This window comes from Balaenoptera borealis, assembly GCF_965194805.1.
Source record: "Balaenoptera borealis genome assembly, chromosome: 7".
NCBI lineage: Eukaryota > Metazoa > Chordata > Mammalia > Artiodactyla > Balaenopteridae > Balaenoptera > Balaenoptera borealis.
The window spans coordinates 70,062,089-70,081,988 of record NC_138864.1 but is presented as its reverse complement, the minus strand read 5'-3'; the positions used below and the strand labels follow the sequence as shown (position 1 = coordinate 70,081,988).

Here is a 19,900-nt window from a genome sequence, read left to right as displayed (position 1 = left end):
GCTACTATTGCTGACTTTCTGGTTAACTAGATATAATTTGCCAGATTAATTTATTCCCCTTTATAAAACCAAAGTTTTGAAGAAGAATCTGACATCAAAATGGTTGAGATAAGACAAAAATTTCCCCCTTATTTCATCTTTGTTTATTTTTCTTCACCTTATGTTATTATCCCTGAATTCTAATGAGCCATATACTTCTTATGCTTGGATGAAATATAAATACACTACTTAGATATAACTGTTTGATAAACCCAACCAGGGAATGCAATGTTTTGCAGACACAGAGACTAGGTTGAAATCAAGCCATGGGAATAAAAAAGTAAGAGTGTGAGAAAATAGAATATTGCCTGAAAAACATTATGATTGAGGAAGCCAATACAGGCAAATACTGCAGGAAAAGCAAGGATTTGGAATATATTTTTTAGCTGTAAGTGCGGCAACATAGAATAATGGAAAAGCTCAAATCTCTAGCACTTACCCCAAATCTTATCCAGTTTTCTCATCTGTGAAGTGAAAAAGTCATGTAGGTGAACTTCATAACTTCCTAACCCTAATATCGTGTGATTTTATTTAATAATAATAATCTACAGGGGCTTCCGTGGTGGCGCAGTGGTTGAGAATCTGCCTGCCAATGCAGGGGACACAGGTTCGAGCCCTGGTCTGGGAAGATCCCACGTGCCACGGAGCAGCTGGGCCCGTGAGCCACAATTACTGAACCTGCGTGTCTGGAGCCTGTGCTCCGCAACAAGAGAGGCCGCGATAATGAGAGGCCCGCGCACCGCGATGAAGAGTGGCCCCCGCTTGCCACAACTAGAGAAAACCCTCGCACAGAAACGAACACCCAACACAGCCATAAATAAATAAATAAATAAACAAATACTTTAAAAAATAATGACTCCCTTCTTAAAAAAAGAAAAAAATAATAATAATTTACATGTATAGATTTTTCACCCTTTGAAAACTCTTTTACATTGTCCTATTAAATATAGGGCTACTACACTAGTAGGTGCACATAAATTATTTGAGAAAGAAGAAATACAAAGGCCCAAATCTATATATTACTATAAAAAATGTGATGCACCTAAATCTGTTGAATAACTTGTCAATTACAATGTCAAAAATAAATTTAACATATTATTTAGCCACCCAGGATGTTAGAATGGAAGACGCTCAGAAACCACGGAGTCACCTTCTTTACCATAGATGATGAAAAGCAAAAGAACAGGCTCAAGGTCACTTGGCTTCTGGTTGAGATCTCTGAACTCCCAATAGGCTATTCTTTACTCAACATCAATGTCACTGAATTGATTACTAAATTGATTATACCAACAGTCCCATGCAACTCAGACAGTCTTCTGAGCAAAATAGAGACACATAAATAGTGAAAGATATTAAAAGTCAGAGAAGGAAGAAATTTTGCTAGAAAAATGTCTGAGAAACTTAAGTGATTTCTGCTTAGTATCATTTTATCTTACAAGGATTTTGGCTCATTTGTCACCTACAATCAAGGAAAAAGATCTAGTCTCTATGTTATTTTTGCTTCTTTTTTCCTTCAAACCTACCGTGGGAATGTTTAGTGTTTACGTCTTTACCTATATTCTCCTGAACATATGTGGTGTCTCACTTTGTAAAACCAATAACAGAATTCTATATCTCCTAATAAATTAAATGTTAAATATAGAAGTTTTTTTTTTTAAAACTAATGTTATACCAGTTTTGAATTTATCCTCAAGAGTGGAATGCCAGGGATCAGAACTTTTTAATCCTTAATTTATTTTTGTGCTACAAAACTAACATAGTTTTATGTAATGACATCAAAAGTTTGAATGGCACATTAGCATAATTTTCAAGATTTCAACATGAACATCTATTTTATATTTTTTAAGAAAGACTGCAAAATTACTTCTCTTTTTGGGTATGATAAATTTCTATTGCAGCATGGAATTTCTGTTAAAAAATCTTTTGTAGAATTCATATGCTAAATATCAAACTAGGTAAGTGTCAAACTTTGTAGAAATATAAGGAAATTAGTGCTTTCAATTTTATTAGCACATAGAAGCAGGAATCCTGTGGCACACATTTGAATACTAAAAAATTTACAGTGGTGTTAAAGTAAGAGGCATTTATCAAAACTCTGGGATATACAAATCGTTAGGCTAGGAACTTGAGCTACTTCTTCCCCTTAAAAGCTTATCATCTAATATAGATCAAGGGTCGAAAACATTTTCTGTAAAGGGGCAGATGGTAAATATTTTTGGCTTTGCAGGCCATATAATCTCTGTTGTCAACTACTGTAGAATGAAGGTAGCCATTGACAATACACAAAAGATGAGAGTCACCATGTTCTAATAAAACTTTATAAATAGACGCATATTTGAATTTCGTATTTTATTTTCATGTGTTACAAAATATTATTCTTGCTTTGATTTTTTTCAACCATTTACAAATGTGAAAACTATTCTTAGTTTGTGGGCCACACAAAAATAGGCAGTGGGCCAAATTCTGCCTGTGGGCCATAGTTTACTGAGCCCTGTAGTAGATGTGTATACAAAATAAAATAGAACACAGGGACTAGAGTGCTATGATGGAGGAAACATATGCTATGGGACTACAAAATGGGACACATTAATTAGAAAAGACTGTAATTCTAACATTTTTATGGAAATAATCATTTTGCTTTCATATTTCTTTGAAATGAGATTTACATAAGGTAAAATTAACTTCTTAGAAATTAACAATTGAGTGGCATTTAGAATATCCACAGTGTTGTGCAACTGTCACCTTTATATAGTTCCAAAATTTCTTCACCCCAAAAGGAATCCCTGTCCCCATTAAGCAGCTGCTCCTCATTCCTCTCTTCTCCCAGCCCCTGGCAACCACCAATCTCCTCTCTGTCTCTATGGATTTACCTGTTCTGGATATTTCATATACATGGAATCATACAATATGTGATCTTTTGTGTCTGGCTTCTTTTACTTAGCCTTTCTAGGTTTATCCACACTGTAGCATGCATATATCAGTACTTCATTTTTTATGGCTGAATGATATTCCATTGCCTGTATGTATCATGACTTGTTTATCCATTCATCAGTTGATGGATATTTGGGCTGTTTCCACATTTTAGTTAGTTTGAATAATGCTGCTATGAACAAGTTTGTACATGTATTTGTTTGAGTACCTAATTTCAATTTTTTGGGTATTTACCCAGGAGTAGAATTGATTGATCATACAGTAATTCTATGTTTAACTTTATGAGTTAAACTTTATCATCAAATTGTTTTCCACAGCAGTTGAACCATCTTATATCACCCCCAGCAAGGTACATCCTCACTAACACTTGTTATTTCTGTTTTTTTTAAATTATAGCCATCCTAGTGGCTGTGAAGCAGTATCTCATTACAGTTTTGACTTGCATTTCTCTAATGATTAATGATGTTGATCATCTTTTCATGTGCTTATTGGCCATTTGTATATCTTCTTTGGAGTAATGTCTGTTAATGTCAATTTTTAATGCCCATTTAAAAATTGAATTGTTTATCTTTTTGTTGTTGAGCTGTAAGAGTTCTTTATATATTCTGGATATTAGACCCTTATCAGATATATGGTTTGCAAATATCTTCTCCCATTCTATAGGTTGTCTTTTCATTTTCTTGATAATGTCCTTTGATACACAAAGGTCTTTAATTTTGATGAAGTCCAATTTTTCATATCTTTCAAACTTAGGTGCATCCTACTGTTCAAACCTCCAATTTTTATAGCTTATATTAGTAATAAAAATCATAAAAACCAAATTACTAAATTTTATATCCTTATCTAATTAGTATCTAAGAGAACATCAATGGCATCACAATAACTAATATTTATTGACCATTTGCTATATGCCAGGCTCTGTGCTAAGTACTTGATACACATTATCTTATTTAATTCTCACAGCACCAACCACTAGGCATGGAGAAGTCAAGTGTCCTGGGCAAGGTCACACAGTTATTGCATGGAAGAGGCAGCATCGAACCCAGGCAGTCTGGTTTTACCACCTCATAACTTTTTCAAAAAAATTTTTGAATGTCCATTTGCATATGAAGAAGAGGCTAATGTTATCATTATGTCTTTGGTTGACATGTAGGGGAATAGGAAATTGAGTTTGGCATTTCAAAAACATCTGATCAAGGGAGGATCAAATTGTACCAGATCTCTCAGGTAATTTGATAGTAAGAAAAAGCTCTGATTATGTCATTTCTTTGTTCAAATTGTTTCCATAAATAGACAATGTCTTCTGAATAATAAACAAACAAAAACCAGGATTAATGAAATATAGTATGTGGCAGTGCTTTCAAATATGTTATTTTGTTAGAACTCTGATAAGTAAGTATTGATATTTCAATTTTGCTAAAGAACCAGTTTTTAAAATGTTAGATTTGTCCATGAGGTCCATCTCTCCAAACTATTCAGCATAGTCACAGGTTTCTATGATCTCAAAGGATCATTGTATCTTTATATCCTCTACTCCCATTAGTGTGAGTCAAGGAAGACTAGACTTTCTCTTATGCTCCCATGGCTTTGTTTTCTGTGTCTCTTCTGTGGGCAGTTGTCATTCTCATGTGTCTACCTATTCTTCAATGCCTAAGTGAAACATCAGTTCTTCCTTCAGGTCTCCTCTGATGCTCCCAACAAGAATTCTCTTTCTTTCTTCTGAGACTTCATGACATGCTCTGTCTTTAGACTCCTATTACTGACTGCATTTGTATGATCAGAGATGGATTTTCTCTCTTCTACTGGACCAAAGTCTCCTAAATTCTGAATCTTATTTTAACCCCATTTGTGCCGTTCTCAACATCTGATCCAGTGTCTTGCCTTTAATGGTTCACTAGAAATAAGAAATACCTCATCAACTGGAGCCTGGTCCTAGCCTAAACATTGGAATTCAGTTCTCATTAGTAAGAGCTATCATCAGTGCAGTTTAAGAGAATGATTGTTATAATTGAGTACAGTGTATTTTGAAAGAGTTTGTATTAAAATACTGGGTATTCCAGACTTCAGACAATACTACAAAGCTACAGTAATTAAAACAGCATGGTATTGGCACAAAAACATACATATGGATCAATGGAACACAATAGAGAGCACACCTACAGTCAGTTAATCTTCAATAAAGGAGACAAGAATATACAATAGGGAAAAGATAATCTCTTCAGCAAGTGGGGTTGGGAAAGCTTGACAGCTGCATGTAAATCAATGAAGTTAGAACATACCCTCAAACCATATGCAAAAATAAACTCAAAAATGGCTTAAAGACTTAAATATAAGACATGACACCATAAAACTAGAAGAGAACATAGGCAAAATATTCTCTGACATAAATCGTACCAATGTTTTCTTAGGTCAGTCTCCCAAGGCAATAGAAATAAAAGCAAAAAGAAACAAATGCAATCTAATCAAATTTATAAACTTTTGTGCAGTAAAGGAAACCATAAACAAAACGAAAAGACAACCTACAGACTGGGAGAAAAATATTTGCAAATGATATGACCAACAAGGGCTTAACTTCCAAAATAAATTGTACAAACAGCTCATACAACTCAATAACAACAACAGAAAAACCCAATCAAAAATAAGCAGAAGACCTAAATAGACATTTCTCCAAAGAAGACATACAGATGGCCAATAGGCACATGACAAGATGCTCATCACCGCTAATTATTAAAGAAATGTAAATCAAAACTACAATGAGGTATCACCTCACACCAGTCAGAATGGCCATCATCAAAAAGTCTACAAATAACAAACACTGGAGAGGGTGTGAAGAAAAGGGAACCCTCCTACACTGTTGGTAGGAATGGAAATTGCTATAGCCACTATGGAAAACAGTATGGAGGTTCCTCAAAAAACTAAAAATAGAGTTACCATATGATCTAGCAATCCCACTGCTGGGCATATATCTGGAAAAAACTATAATTCAAAAAGATATAGGTACCCTTATGTTCATAGCAGCACTATTTACAATAGCCAAGACATGGAAGCAACCTACATGTCCATTGACAAATGAATGGATAAAGAAGATGTGATATATGTATGTGTGTGTGTGTGTGTGTGTGTGTGTGTGTGTGTGTGTGTGTGTGTGTGTGTATATATATATATAATGGAATATTACTCAGCCATAAAAAAGAATAAATGCCATTTGCAGCTAATGGATGGACCTAGAGATTCTCAGACTGAGTGAAGTAAGTCAGAAAGAGAAAGACAAATACCATATGATATCACTTATACGTGAAATCTAAAATACAACACAAGTGAACTTATCTACGAAACAGAAACAGACTCACAGACATAGAGAACAGATTTGTGGATGCCAAGGGGGAGGGGGTTGGGAGAGGGATGGATTGGGAGTTTGGATTAGCAGATGCAAACTATTATATATAGAATGGATAAACAACAAGGTCCTACTGTATAGCACAGGGACCTATATTCAGTATCCTATAATAAATCATAATAGAAAAGAATATGAAAAAGAATATATATATATGTATAACTGAATACTTTTCTGTACAACAGAAATTAACACAACATTGTAAATCAACTATACTTCAATAAAATAAAAAATATTCGGTATTCATTCATTCAGTCACTCAACTATTTGTTGAATATGAATAAAACAGCAAATTCCTATTTAATGAAGCTTACAATCGTGTGTGTGTGAGAGAGAGAGAGAGAGAGAGTGCTAACATAAAAAAATAAACATATGTCAGTTAGTAGTAAGTGCTTGAATATAAAGAAAACCAGGTGCAGGGTTAGAGAATGATGTTGGGAACTGGGTGATGGGGAGTCTGGTCAGGAAAGCCCTTTTTGATAAGAAGACGTTTGAGGAGAACTATAAAGGAAGTAAGGGACTTAGCTGTGGATACCTGGGGAAGGACATTTCAGGCAGAGGAAGAGTTCAAGGACTTGAGGCAGAAAGCTGGTTGTGCTAGAGTGGTGGGAGATGAGGTCAGAAAGGTAGGGGGAGGCCATGCTGTGAGGGTCTTGTAGGTCATGGTAAGGAGTCTGGAGGTAACCACAAATGAGCAGGAAAACTAGGGGGCGGTTTTGAACACAAGAGTGACATGATTTACCTGATGTTAAAGGATCATATAGGCTGCTGTGTCTGATTTCTTCATTGACTGTGTCTCCTCAATGGCAGGGGATGCCTTGCTTATCTTTTTGTCCCCAGTCACTAGTACAATCAGAGTCCCACTTAGTATCCATTAAATAAGTGCTCACTGGATAACGTTTACAAGAAATACTGACTGTTGGAAGGGCTGTGAATAGAACTTAGAAAAGTTTCCTGAGTTATCACAACTCCAATAATACAATTTACTTCAGCAAAACATTCTAAGGCCTTTTGTATTTATTTATTCAGTGGAGAGTTGTTTTTCTTTTTCTCAATGTTAATGCCCAAACTAATGCTTTTCCTGCAAGAGCTGAGAAAGTTACAGCTTTTCTTCATAAGAGTCTTATACAATTATAATGCTACACAAGTTTTGAATTCTGGGCCAAGGGAAGTACACTGGGGTCTAATCTTGGCTCTGTAATTCATTAGCTGTGGGACCTTTGAATGTGAAATAGTCACACATCCATTTGCTTGTGAAGCACCTATTTGTTGAGCACCCGCTCACTGTCCTTGAAGTCAAGACGCTCACAGTCTGAGCAAGACAGATGTAAACAAAGATAAAGAACCCAGGGCAGTGAGCTGGCTGTGGTGGAGGTATGCATGGAGTGCTTTGAGATTCACCATCTCATCTCAAGTTCACCAGGAAGCTAAGAGAGAAGGGAATCCAAAGCAGGGGCATGTGCAAATTGCTGATCATATAGAAGAACATGGTGTGTGCAGGGAATTGAAAGGCATTTGGGAGGGGGCTGGAATAGAGTAGCAGAGGATATGTTACTTTTCTCTGCCAGCATCTCTTGGGGAAGTCACACCTTACCCATTCCAAGTGGGCTTTGTGTGTTTTTTTGTCACTGTGCCAGGTTCATGTGTTGTCACTGCGCCAGGCTTGCTGGCCACAGGATTGGACAGGTCATCTAGGATGACCATTCACAGTGACTTAGCCTCCTGGACCCAGGCAATTTTCCCCTCAGTTTTATTGAGAAATAATTGACTTATACCACTGTATACATTTAGGGCATATAGCGTGATGGTTTGATTTACATATATTGTGAAATGATTACCACAATAGGGTCAGCTTACGTCCATCTTCTCATTTAGATACAATAAAAAGAAGAAAAGATAAAAGGAAAAAAATGTTCTCCTTGTGATAAGAACTTGTAGGATTTACTCTCTAACAACTTTCCTGTATATCACAGAGCAGCCTTAGCTATTGTCATCGTGTTGTACATGACATCCCTAGTACTTCTTTAACTTATAACCGGAAATTTGTACTTTTTGACCACCTTCCTCCAATTTCCCCTGCTCCCACCCTCTGCCTCTGTAACCACAAATCTGATCTCTTTTCTATAAATTTGGTGTGGGTTTTTTTGTTTGTTTGTTTGCTTTGGTTTTTTGTTTAGTTTCTTCTTTAGGTTCCACATATAAGTGAGATCATATAGTATTTATCTTTCTCTGTCTGACTTATTTCACTTAGCATAATGCCTTCAAGATCCATCCATATTGTCATTTTTTTTTATAGCTGAATAATATTCCATTGTATGTATATACGCCAACTTCTTTACCCATTTATCCGTCAATGGACACTTAGGTTGTTTCCATGTCTTGGCTATTGCAAGCGATGCTGCTATGAACATGGGGGTGCAGATATCTTTTCAAGTTAGTGTTTTCATTTCCTTCGGCTATATTCCCAGAACTGGAGTTGCCGGATCACACGGTGGTTCTATTTTTAATTTTTTTAGAATACTTCGTACCGTTTTCCATAGTGGCTGCACCAAGATACATTCCCACCAACAGTGCACAAGAGTTCCCTTTTCTCAACATTCATGCCAGCATCTGTTATCTCTTGTCTTTTTGATGATGGCCATTCTAACAGGAGTGAGGTGTTATCTTATTATGGCTTTAATTTGCATTTCCCTAATGACTAGTGATGTTAAGCATCTTTTCAATTATCTGTGGGCCTTTTGTATATCTTTTTTGGAGAAATGTCTATTCAGGTCCCTTGTCCATTTTAAAAATTGGGTTATTTGGTTTTTTGTTGTTGTTGTTGTTATTGAGCTGAACGAGTTCTTTTTTTTTTTTAAGATTTTTTTGATGTGGAACATTTTTAAAGTCTTTATTGAATTTGTTACAATATTGTTTCATTTTATGTTTTGGTTTTTTGGCCCCGAGGCATGTGGGATCTTAGCTCCCCAATCAGGGATTGAACCCACACCCCCTGCATTGGAAGGCAAAGTCTTAACCACTGACTGGACCACCAGGGAAGTCCCTGAATGAGTTCTTTATATATTTTTGATATTAACCCCTTATCAGATATATGGTTTGCAAATATTTTTTCCCATCTGTACGTTGTCTTTTCACTTTGTTGATGGCTTCTTTTGCTGGGCAGAAGCTTTTTAATCTGATGTAGTCCCATCTGTTTATTTTTTTATTTTGTTGCTTGTGCTTTATGTGTCAGATCCAAAAAATTATTACCAAGACCCATGTCAAGGAGCTTCAGTTCCATGTTTCCTTCTATGTCTTTCATGGTTGTAGGTCTTACATTTAAGTCTTTAATCCATTTTGGGTTAATTTTTATGAGTGGTATAAGATAGGGGTCAAGTTTCATTCTTTCACATATGGATATTCAATTATCCCGGCACTATTATTGAAAAGACTGTCTTTTCTCCATTGCGTATTCCTGGCTCCTTTGTCAAATATTAGTTGACCATACAGTCAACTTGGGTTTATTTCTGGGCTCTTGATTCTGTTCTATTGGTCTATTGACCTGTTTTTTATTCCAGTACCATATTGTTTTGATGACTATAACTTTATAGTACAGTTTGAAATCAGGAAGTGTGGTGCCTCCTGCTTTGTTCTTCCTTCTCAGGATTTCTTGGTTATTTGGAGTCTTTTGTGGCTCCATATAAATTTTTGGAGTGTTTTTTTTTTTTTTTTCCTACTTCTATAAACAATACCAACTGAAGTCTTGATAGGGATTGCATTGATGGCTTCTGGTAGTATTGATATTTTAACAACATTCATTCTTCTAGTCCATGAACATGAAATACCTTTCCATTTATTTGTGTCTTCTTTAATTTCTTTCATTAATGTCTTGTAGTTTTCAGAGTAGAGATCTTTCATCTTCTTATTTAAGTATTAAGTATTTAAGTATTTAAGTATTAAGTATTTAAGTATTTAAGTATTAAGTATCCTAAGTATTTTATTGTTTTTGATGCTATTGTAAACAAAATTTCTTTCTTTCTTTTTTTTTTTTTTCAGAAAATTTGTTGTCAGGTGTAATAGTCCTGTGAAATTCACTTAAGGACACTGGGGGAGAGTATCTCTTCCTTCTGATGAAGAGTTGTAAGAATGTGAGTTTGGGTGTGACTATGGTTGTGTTTTCGTCCAAAAGGTGAGAACTTGTTGGAGAATTAATCCATAGCACTGAAGGAAGGAAGTTTAAGAAATAGGGATGAATATTTATATCTCTGTCTATCTGTGCGTGTGTCTGTATGTTTTATCTATTATCTATCCATCCAGAGAGAGAGAGAGAAAGGACAGAGAGAGAGAGAAAATGACATAAGTTGAGCTTCTGGGTCCAGCCAAGATGAAATCATCCATGTCTGCAGGTTTCCTAGTTGTATGAATCAATAAAAGTCCCCTTTTTATTCTTGATAGCTTAAATTATATATCTGTTACTTGTAGCTAAAAGACTTTTGATGAAAACCACAGTGGTAGAAGACAAGACTACAGAATTACCTTCAGTTTTCTAATTTAAAAAACTTGGGACATTGATTGGTATCTGACAAAAGCAGTTTATTGTCAGGACACCACTGTCCTGAGTTAATAACTGGGACATTGTTCTCATTGAAGACACCTCTGGGGTCTATATTCATTCTTTTTCAGATTTTGGCTTATTTCTGCAATCCCTTCCATGTCCCCTTTCTCCTTTGCTTATGCATAATTTTTATTTCCTCTGCTTGCACATAGTCTACAGTATACGTAAGGTTGCCCCAAATACAAGTACATCAGCAACTTTAATATGTCCATCTGACTTCCTCTCTACTCTTCATTTAAATAAAACATTATCAAGCCCCCATATGTGCCAGGTACTGTTCCATGTGCTAGGCATACAGTGATAAACAATATAGGCAAGGTCCTTGCCCTAATAAAATGTACTTTTTTAAAATAATTAATTAATTAATTAATTTATGGCTGTGTTGGGTCTTCGTTTCTGTGCGAGGGCTTTCTCCATTTGTGGCAAGTGGGGGCCACTCTTCATCGCGGTGCGCGGGCCTCTCACCATCGCGGCCTCTCCTGTTGCGGAGCACAGGTTCCAGACGCGCAGGCTCAGTAACTGTGGCACACGGGCCTAGTTGCTCCACGGCATGTGGGATCTTCCCAGACCAGGGCTCGAACCCGTGTCCCCTGCATTGACAGGCAGACTCTCAACCACTGCACCACCAGGGAAGCCCAAAATGTACTTTTTGATGAGAGAAAAAGTCTATAAGCAAGCAAAGACACTAATAAATAAGATAGATTGTGATAAGGCCTATGATGGGAAATAATAGGAACTGAATAGAGAATAAATGGGGGTGGAAATCACTTCTGATGGATGATCAGTGAAGGCCCTCCTTGAAAAGGTGACATTTAAATTAAAAATGATTTCAAAATAAGCATTGCAAAGAGTTGAAGGCAGAATATTCCAGCCAGAGGGACTAGCAAGTGCAAAGTCTCTGAGACAGAGAGAGCTTGATGGGATCCAAGTACTAACAGAAGGTCAGTGTGGCTAAAGGGATTGGTATGAGTCAGGTTGGAGAGGGATGCAAATTTGAGATAATGCAAAGCTTTGGAAATCAGTACAATGAGCTCTTTTTTTTTTTACTTTAATAAACAGAATTATTATTTGTAGTATTTACACACACAGTCTTCCATGGTAATGTTAAAGTTACCATTTTCTTCAATGCCCCTCAAAATAACAACTCTGCCTTCCTAAGTAAATTTTGGAGGGGAAATTCAGTGAAAGTGATCTGCTCATGACTGTGTCCCATGTCTTTCTCTCTGTTTTTTTTTTTAACATCTTTAGTGGAGTATAATTGCTTTACAATGGTGTGTTAGTTTCTGCTGTATAACAAAGTGAATCAGCTATACATATACATATATCCCCATATCCCCTCCCTCTTGCGTCTCCCTCCCACCCTCCCTATCCCACCCCTCTAGGTAGACACAAAGCACCGAGCTGATCTCCCTGTACTATGCAGCTGCTTCCCACTAGCTATCTATTTTACATTTGGTAGTGTATATATGTCCATGCCACTCTCTCACTTAACCCCAGCTTAACTTTCCCCCTCCCCATGTCCTCAAGTCCATTCTTTATGTCTGCATCTTTATTCCTGTCCTGCCCCTAGGTTCTTCAGAACCATTTTTTAAAAAATTTCATATATATGTGTTAGCATAGGGTATTTGTTTTTCTCTTTCTGACTTACTTCACTCTGTATGACAGACTCTAGGTCCACCCACCTCACTACAAGTAAGTCAATTTCGTTTCTCTTTATGGCTGAGTAATATTCCATTGTATATATGTGCCACATCTTCTTTATCCATTCATCTGTTGATGGACACTTAGGTTGCTTCCATGTCCTGGCTATTGTAAATAGAGCTGCAATGAACATTGTGGTACATGACTCTTTTTAAATTATGGTTTTCTCAGGGTATATGCCCAGTAGTGGGACTGCTGGGTCGTATGGTAGTTCTATTTTTAGTTTGTTACGGAACCTCCATACTGTTCTCCATAGTGGCTGTACCAATTTACATTCCCACCAACAGTGCAAGAGGGTTCCCTTTTCTCCACACCCTCTCCAGCATTTATTGTTTGTAGATTTTTTGATGATGGCCATTCTGACCAGCGTGAGGTGATATCTCATTGTTGGTTTTGATTTGCATTTCTCTAATGATTAGTGATGTTGAACATCCTTTCATGTGTTTGCTGGCAATCTGTATATCTTCTTTGGAGAAATGTTTATTTAGGTCTTCTGCCCATTTTTGGATTGGGTTGTTTGTTTGATATTGAGCTGCATGAGCTGCTTGTAAATTTTGGAGATTAATCCTTTGTCAGTTGCTTCATTTGCAAACCTTTTCTCCCATTCTGAGGGTTGTCTTTTCATCTTGTTTATGGTTTCCTTTGCTGTGCAAAAGCTTTTAAGTTTCATTAGGTCCCATTTGTTTATTTTTGCTTTTATTTCCATTCCTCTAGGAGGTGGGTCAAAAAGGATCTTGCTGTGATTTATGTCATAGAGTGTTCTGCCTGTTTTCCTCTAAGACTTTTATACTGTCTGGCCTACATTTAGGTGGTTAATCCATTTTGAGTTTATTTTTGTGTATGGTGTTAGGGAGTATTCTAATTTCATTCTTTTACATGTAGCTGTCCAGTTTTCTCAGCACCACTTATTGAGGAGGCTGTCTTTTCTCCATTGGATATTCTTGCCTCCTTTATCAAAGATAAGGTGACCATATGTGTGTAGGTTTATCTCTGGGCTTTCTATCCTGTTCCATTGATCTATATTTCTGTTTTTGTTTCAGTACCATACTGTCTTGATTACTGTAGCTTTGTAGTATAGTCTGAAGTCAGGGAGCCTAATTCCTCCAGCTTCGTTTTTCTTTCTCAAGATTGCTTTGGCTATTCTGGGTCTTTTATGTTTCCATACGAATTGTGCAATTTTTTGTTCTAGTTCTGTGAAAAATGCTATTGGTAGTTTGATAGGGATTGCATTGACTCTGTAGATTGCTTTGGGTAGTATAGTCATTTTCACAATGTTGATTCTTCCAATCCAAGAACATGGTATATCTCTCCATCTGTTGGTATCGTCTTTAATTTCTTTCATCAGTGTCTTATAGTTTTCTGCATACAGGTCTTTTGTCTCCTTAGGTAGATTTATTCCTAGGTATTTTATTCTTTTTGTTGCAGTGGTAAATGGGAGTGTTTCCTGAATTTCTCTTTCAGATTTTTCATTATTAGTGTATAGGAATGCAAGAGATTTCTGTGCATTAATTTTGTATCCTACAATTTTACCAAATTCATTGATTAGCTCTAGTAGTTTTCTGGTAGCATCCTTAGGATTCTCTATGTATAGTATCATGTCATCTGCAAACAGTGACAGTTTTACTTCTTCTTTTTCTATTTGTATTCCTTTTATTTCTTTTTCTTCTCTGATTGCCGTGGCTAAAACTTCCAAAACTATGTTGAATAATAGTGGTGAGAGTGGGTAACCATGTCTTGTTCCTGATCTTAGTGGAAATGGTTTCAGTTTTTCCCCATTGAGAACGATGTTGGCTGTGGGTTTGTCATATATGGCCTTTATTATGTTGAGGTAAGTTCCTTCTATGCCTAATTTCTGGAGGGTTTTTATCATAAATGGGTATTGAATTTTGTCAAAAGTTTTTCTGCATCTATTGAGATGATCATATGGTTTTTCTCCTTCAATTTGTTAATATAGTTTATCACATTGATTGATTTGAGTATACTGAAGAATCCTTACATTCCTGGGATAAACCCCACTTGATCATGGTGTATGATCCTTTTCATGTGCTGTTGGATTCTGTTTGCTAGTATTTTGAGGATTTTTGCATCTATGTCCATTACTGTTATTGGCCTGCACTTTTCTTTTTTTGTGACATCTTTGTCTGGTTTTGGTATCAGGGTGATGGTGGCCTCATAGAATGAGTTTGGGAGTGTTCCTCCCTCTGCTATACTTTGGAAGAGTTTGAGAAGCATAGGGGTTAGGTCTTCTCTAAATGTTTGATAGAATTCACCTGTGAAGCCATCTGGTCCTGGGCTTTTGTTTGTTGGAAGATTTTTAATCACAGTTTCAATTTCAGTGCTTGTGATTGGTCTGTTTATATTTTCTGTTTGTTCCTGGTTCAGTCTCGGAAAGTTGTGCTTTTCTAAGAATTTGCCCATTTCTTCCTGGGCAAGGTTGTCCATTTTATTGGCATATAGTTGCTTGTAGTAATCTCTCATGATCCTTTGTATTTCTGCACTGTCAGTTGTTATTTCTCCTTTTTCATTTCTAATTCTATTGATTTGAGTCTTCTCCCTTTTTTTCTTGATGAGTCTGGCTAATGGTTTATCAATTTTGTTTATCTCTCAAAGAACCAGCTTTTAGTTTTCTTGATCTTTGCTATCGTTTCCTTCATTTCTGATCTGATCTTTATGATTTCTTTCCTTCTGCTAATTTTGGGGTTTTTTTGTTCTTCTTTCTCTAATTGCTTTAAGTGTAAGGTTAGGTTGTTTATTTGAAATGTTTCTTGTTTCTTGAGGTAGGATTGTATTGCTATAAACTGCTTTTGCTGCATCCCATAGGTTTTGGGTCGTCGTGTTTTCATTGTCATTTGTTTCTAGGTATTTTTTGATTTCCTCTTTGATTTCTTCAGTGATCTCTTGGTTATTAAGTAGTGTATTGTTTAGCCTCCATGTGTTTGTGTTTTTTACAGATTTATTCCTGTAATTGATATCTAGTCTCATAGCCTTGTTGTCAGAAAAGATACTTGATACGATTTCAATTTTCTTAAATTTACCAAGGCTTGATTTGTGACTCAAGACATGATCTATCCTGGATAATGTTCCTTGAGCACTTGAGAAGAAAGTGTATTCTGTTGTTTTTGGATGGAATGTCCTATAAATATCAATTAAGTCCATCTTGTTTAACGCATCATTTAAAGCTGTGTTTCCTTATTTATTTTCATTTTGGATGATCTGTCCATTGGTGAAAGTGGGGTGTTAAAAGTCCCCTAGTATTACTGTGTTACTGTCGATTTCCCCTTTTATGGCTCTTAGCATTTGCCTTATGTATTGAGGTGCTCCTATGTTGGGTGTATAAATATTTACAATTGTTATATCTTCTTCTTGGATTGATCCCTTGATCATTATGTAGTGCCCTTCTTTGTCTCTTGCAATAGTCTTTATTTTAAAGTCTATTTTGTCTGATATGAGAATTGCTACTCCAGCTTTCTTTTGATTTCCATTTGCATGGAATATCTTTTTCCATCCCCTCACTTTCAGTCTGTATGAGGACAATGAGCTCTTGACTCTGAAGAACCTCTTAAAAATTTTAAGCATATAAATGACATGATTTATTTACATTTTATAAAGCTCACAATGGCTGTCATGTGGAGAATGGATTACAATGGGGCAAGAATGGAAGCAGGCAGACCACCTTTGAGGATATTGCAAAGTTAGGCAAGAGATGACGGTAGCTTGGGCCAGAGGGTGGGCAGTAGAGTTGAAAAGAAGCAGATAGACTAGGACTCAAGGATTACTCCTAGGGTTTTGGCTGAACACACAAGTGGATGGAAGTGCTCTTTACTGAGATGGAGAAGACAGAGAAAGGGGCAATTTGAGAAAATGTCTCAATAGATCTATTTTAGAAATGTTGAGACTCAGTATGAGCTGTATAACGAGGTCTGTATTTGACAAATTACCTTACCTCTGTTGAGAGATACATCCAATTGGCCCAGTTCATCTTTTAGAGTCTGGTCACACTAGGTCATTCATTGTTTAGCTTATGGTCTGATTTCCTTCCATTAAGTGCTTCCACCTTTCCAAACAGGTGAGGCCATGGAGGGATGCAGGTTCATGTAATCCAATTGATAGTTCTGGTAAACACACCCATTCACAGTCATAAAAATGTCTGCCTATTCTACCTCACAGGGTTATTATGGGGGTTAAATGGGGGATTCGGTGGGTAAAAGCACTTTGTAAACTCTAAAGGTAATGAATTTAAAGGACTTTGAAAGCTGTTTAATTTACCAAAGCTACACATTTATACCAATTTTACTAAATCAGTTGAGAAATTATAATAAACTTTTATTTAACCAGACTGGTTATTGCCAAATGCCCACAAAAATATAGCAAAAACTCACTTACTTTTGTGCATAGTGTAACGTAATGTAGCACAAAGGCTAAATTGGGTCCGTACAACTCTGAATAACAACTTGAGAAGAATTACTTCATATTTATTGAGGAGTAAGTCACCTCTAACACTCTTGCCAGCCTGGTGTTGTGTTGGTACAAGGCCCATTTATTGTTGGTACTCTAACATCCTGGCAAAAGTGAGAGTAGTTGCTTAAAACAAGAATAAGGAGTTGTTCCACCACTTGTCCCTCCCCTTTCAGACCACTATCCTGGAATTCAGCCTTCCTTGCTGCTAATCTGTGGCCTGAATTCCCTTAGGTCCAACCTTCTCTCCAGGGCTGGCTTCATGGGTATGTGACCTGTGCCACTGCACATGGCCCTGTGCCCAAAAGTGCCCCACACTTGTTTTATTTCTCTGCTGTCTCTGTTTTGAAATTCTTAATTTTATCTTTGAACTTGTGTTTCATGCATGAAGTCTGATGGGACAATAAAGCATGCATTTGAGCAGAGGGGGTATGTGCAGTGTAAGTCCCACCCTTCCTAGCTGTCCTATTTGTAGGCAGCATTCACAATGCCCTGTGGGCACGGAACTCTGGTGCACTCATGCAGCATGGGAGTTCAGCGAAACTCAAAGCAAGTATAAGGTAAGTGTGTTACATCAAGGACTGAGCTTGTGGGCGGGGTGGTATGCTAACAGCTCCCCAAACCACACTTTCTGTTTAAAAGAGAACTTGTGTCATACACAAGAAGAAGGCAGCAGTGTTGTTCTAAGAAACAAAAACAACCTGGGAAGCCTATCATATCTTCTCTTCCCCATATTACCCCTCTGTGTCAATGACTTATGCTGAACATGATGGCACAGAAGGAAAGGGAAAGATGGGGCAACCCAGAGTTCCTTTTCCTTTCAGTCTTATCAGTAAGCTGAAGGTAGAGTATGTCGGTAGAACATGTGCATATCAAGAAGTAAAATAAAATAATTGAGATAGTTCCGTTCAGGATTTTCACTATTCTGGTAAGAACAACATACCTATGCCTATATGAGTTACTTTAACAGATTTAACAATATTTTATAATTAGGATGGTCTCTTTTAAATTCGTGACTACTTTGAAGTGACTTCAAATAAGTATATTCTCTTATGGAATCAAAATGGTCCTTCACAAATTCTAAAGACACTGTTAATTTGCTTTATAGATTCTTTGTTTATTGACATTTTGAAGTTGTAAATCACCTTATTTTTAAATTAATGAGGTTTAATTTCAATTTTACTATACTCTTAATTTCTTAATGAATCACCAAAATGGAATCATATAAAAAAACCTACATCTATAACATCTGTTGGAAGGAAGAGTCCTTCCCTACTCCAGTGGAGGGAATTCTACTTGGGAAACGCACCTGTATTCCTGCCCCCTCCTACTGCTCCCTTGAGGAGTGACTTAATCTTATTCCTGAGTTTGGAAAGTGAAGTTGGACATGTAAAGCCTACTCTTTCCTCTCTAACATGCAGCCACCAGCAGAAGCACATCTTTGGCTCAGCTTCTTGGTTTATGCCAGCAGTTTTCCCAGGTGATGTGGTCCAGACACCGGGTGGGTAAGTTTTTCTAAATCTGGGGTTTAGTTCTATTAGGAAGCCTGCCTGTCTGTGATAGAAGCCATACTCCTACAACAACCACGTTCTCTAATATGATGTTTTAAACAGTATTAAATTTTGTTAATTCTTTAAAATATTGAGGTAATTTCCCTTGAAAGTGTAGTAAAATCTGAATTGAATTCTATCAATTTAAAATAAAGGTAATATTAGTTCTAATCCACCTTACCCTTTTGACTTATTTCTTATTTGGTTCAGAACTCAGGAGGGGAAGAGAGAGTACTATTTATTGGGCACCTTGAATTCCAACAAGGTCCATACTGTTACCTCTAATATTGGTGACAACTTCAGGAAAACTACGAGATGAGATAGGATTAGTTGCCTTCATTTTTGTTTCCACTTTCATGTTCGTTTTATATCCTTTTATATGTTTGTAGTTGGTATAATGGCTTAAGCTTAGAAGAGTTTTGCACAATGCTCCCAAGGAGAAAAATAAAGATGAAGTAAGTGAAGCTCTGAAACATGCCATGGGGTAGACAGACCAGGGCCTGTGGCTGGACTTCTGAGAGGAAAGGCTTGCACTTTCCTGTCCCAACCTTTTGTAGGAATGAGGAGACCAGAAATAGCAAATTGGTTCCGTAAAATATCTCCGCCTCAGACTTGGTCTCAGTCTCAGTCAGATTCAGCCACTGTCTAGAGGTGGAGGGAATGTTCTACACAGAATTTACACTGAAAATGGAAGGTCCGATATTAGAACAATCATATTATCTTATATTAAATTTACTCTTTGGCAAAGTCAAGCTTGTCAAGTTGTCCTAAGATATTTTCTAAGATCTATTATGAAAAGTAATCCTCATTCTAGCCTCGTTCATCTCCCCTGCAACACAAAAAGCTACAAATGAATCACCTAATTCCATCACTTTTTAAAGACAGTCTCTTTCAGTAAACATGGAAATGAGAATAAATTCCAGAATTATCCTCCTTCATCCCATTAAATCAAATTTTCAAACAAAACTGATTTGGCTTTTAAAAGTCTTTGAATTTAAAATTTCACAACCAACTTTTCTTTGGCAGAGAAAGCTCTGTAAGGACTAATGAGCTCCAGACAGCTTTGGGGGTGGTCAGCGGGTGCTCCATGGATTCTGTAAAGTCCCACCTTGGGTTTCCTCTTTTAATGATGTCCAAAATAGACCCATTCATCTATTTTTAAACTTTCTAAAATTAGCAAGAGAAAAACAGAGTAGCAAGCCAGAGCCATAGGCTACTTCATTACCTCAGTTATTA

At 36.7% G+C, this 19,900-nt stretch overlaps 1 protein-coding gene across 2 annotated transcripts in view; it reads right to left on the bottom strand.

The window, feature by feature from the left end:
• SEM1 (SEM1 26S proteasome subunit) overlaps positions 1-19,900 on the bottom strand; it is a 306,555-nt gene that overhangs the window by 17,769 nt on the left and 268,886 nt on the right. The window lies entirely within an intron of this gene.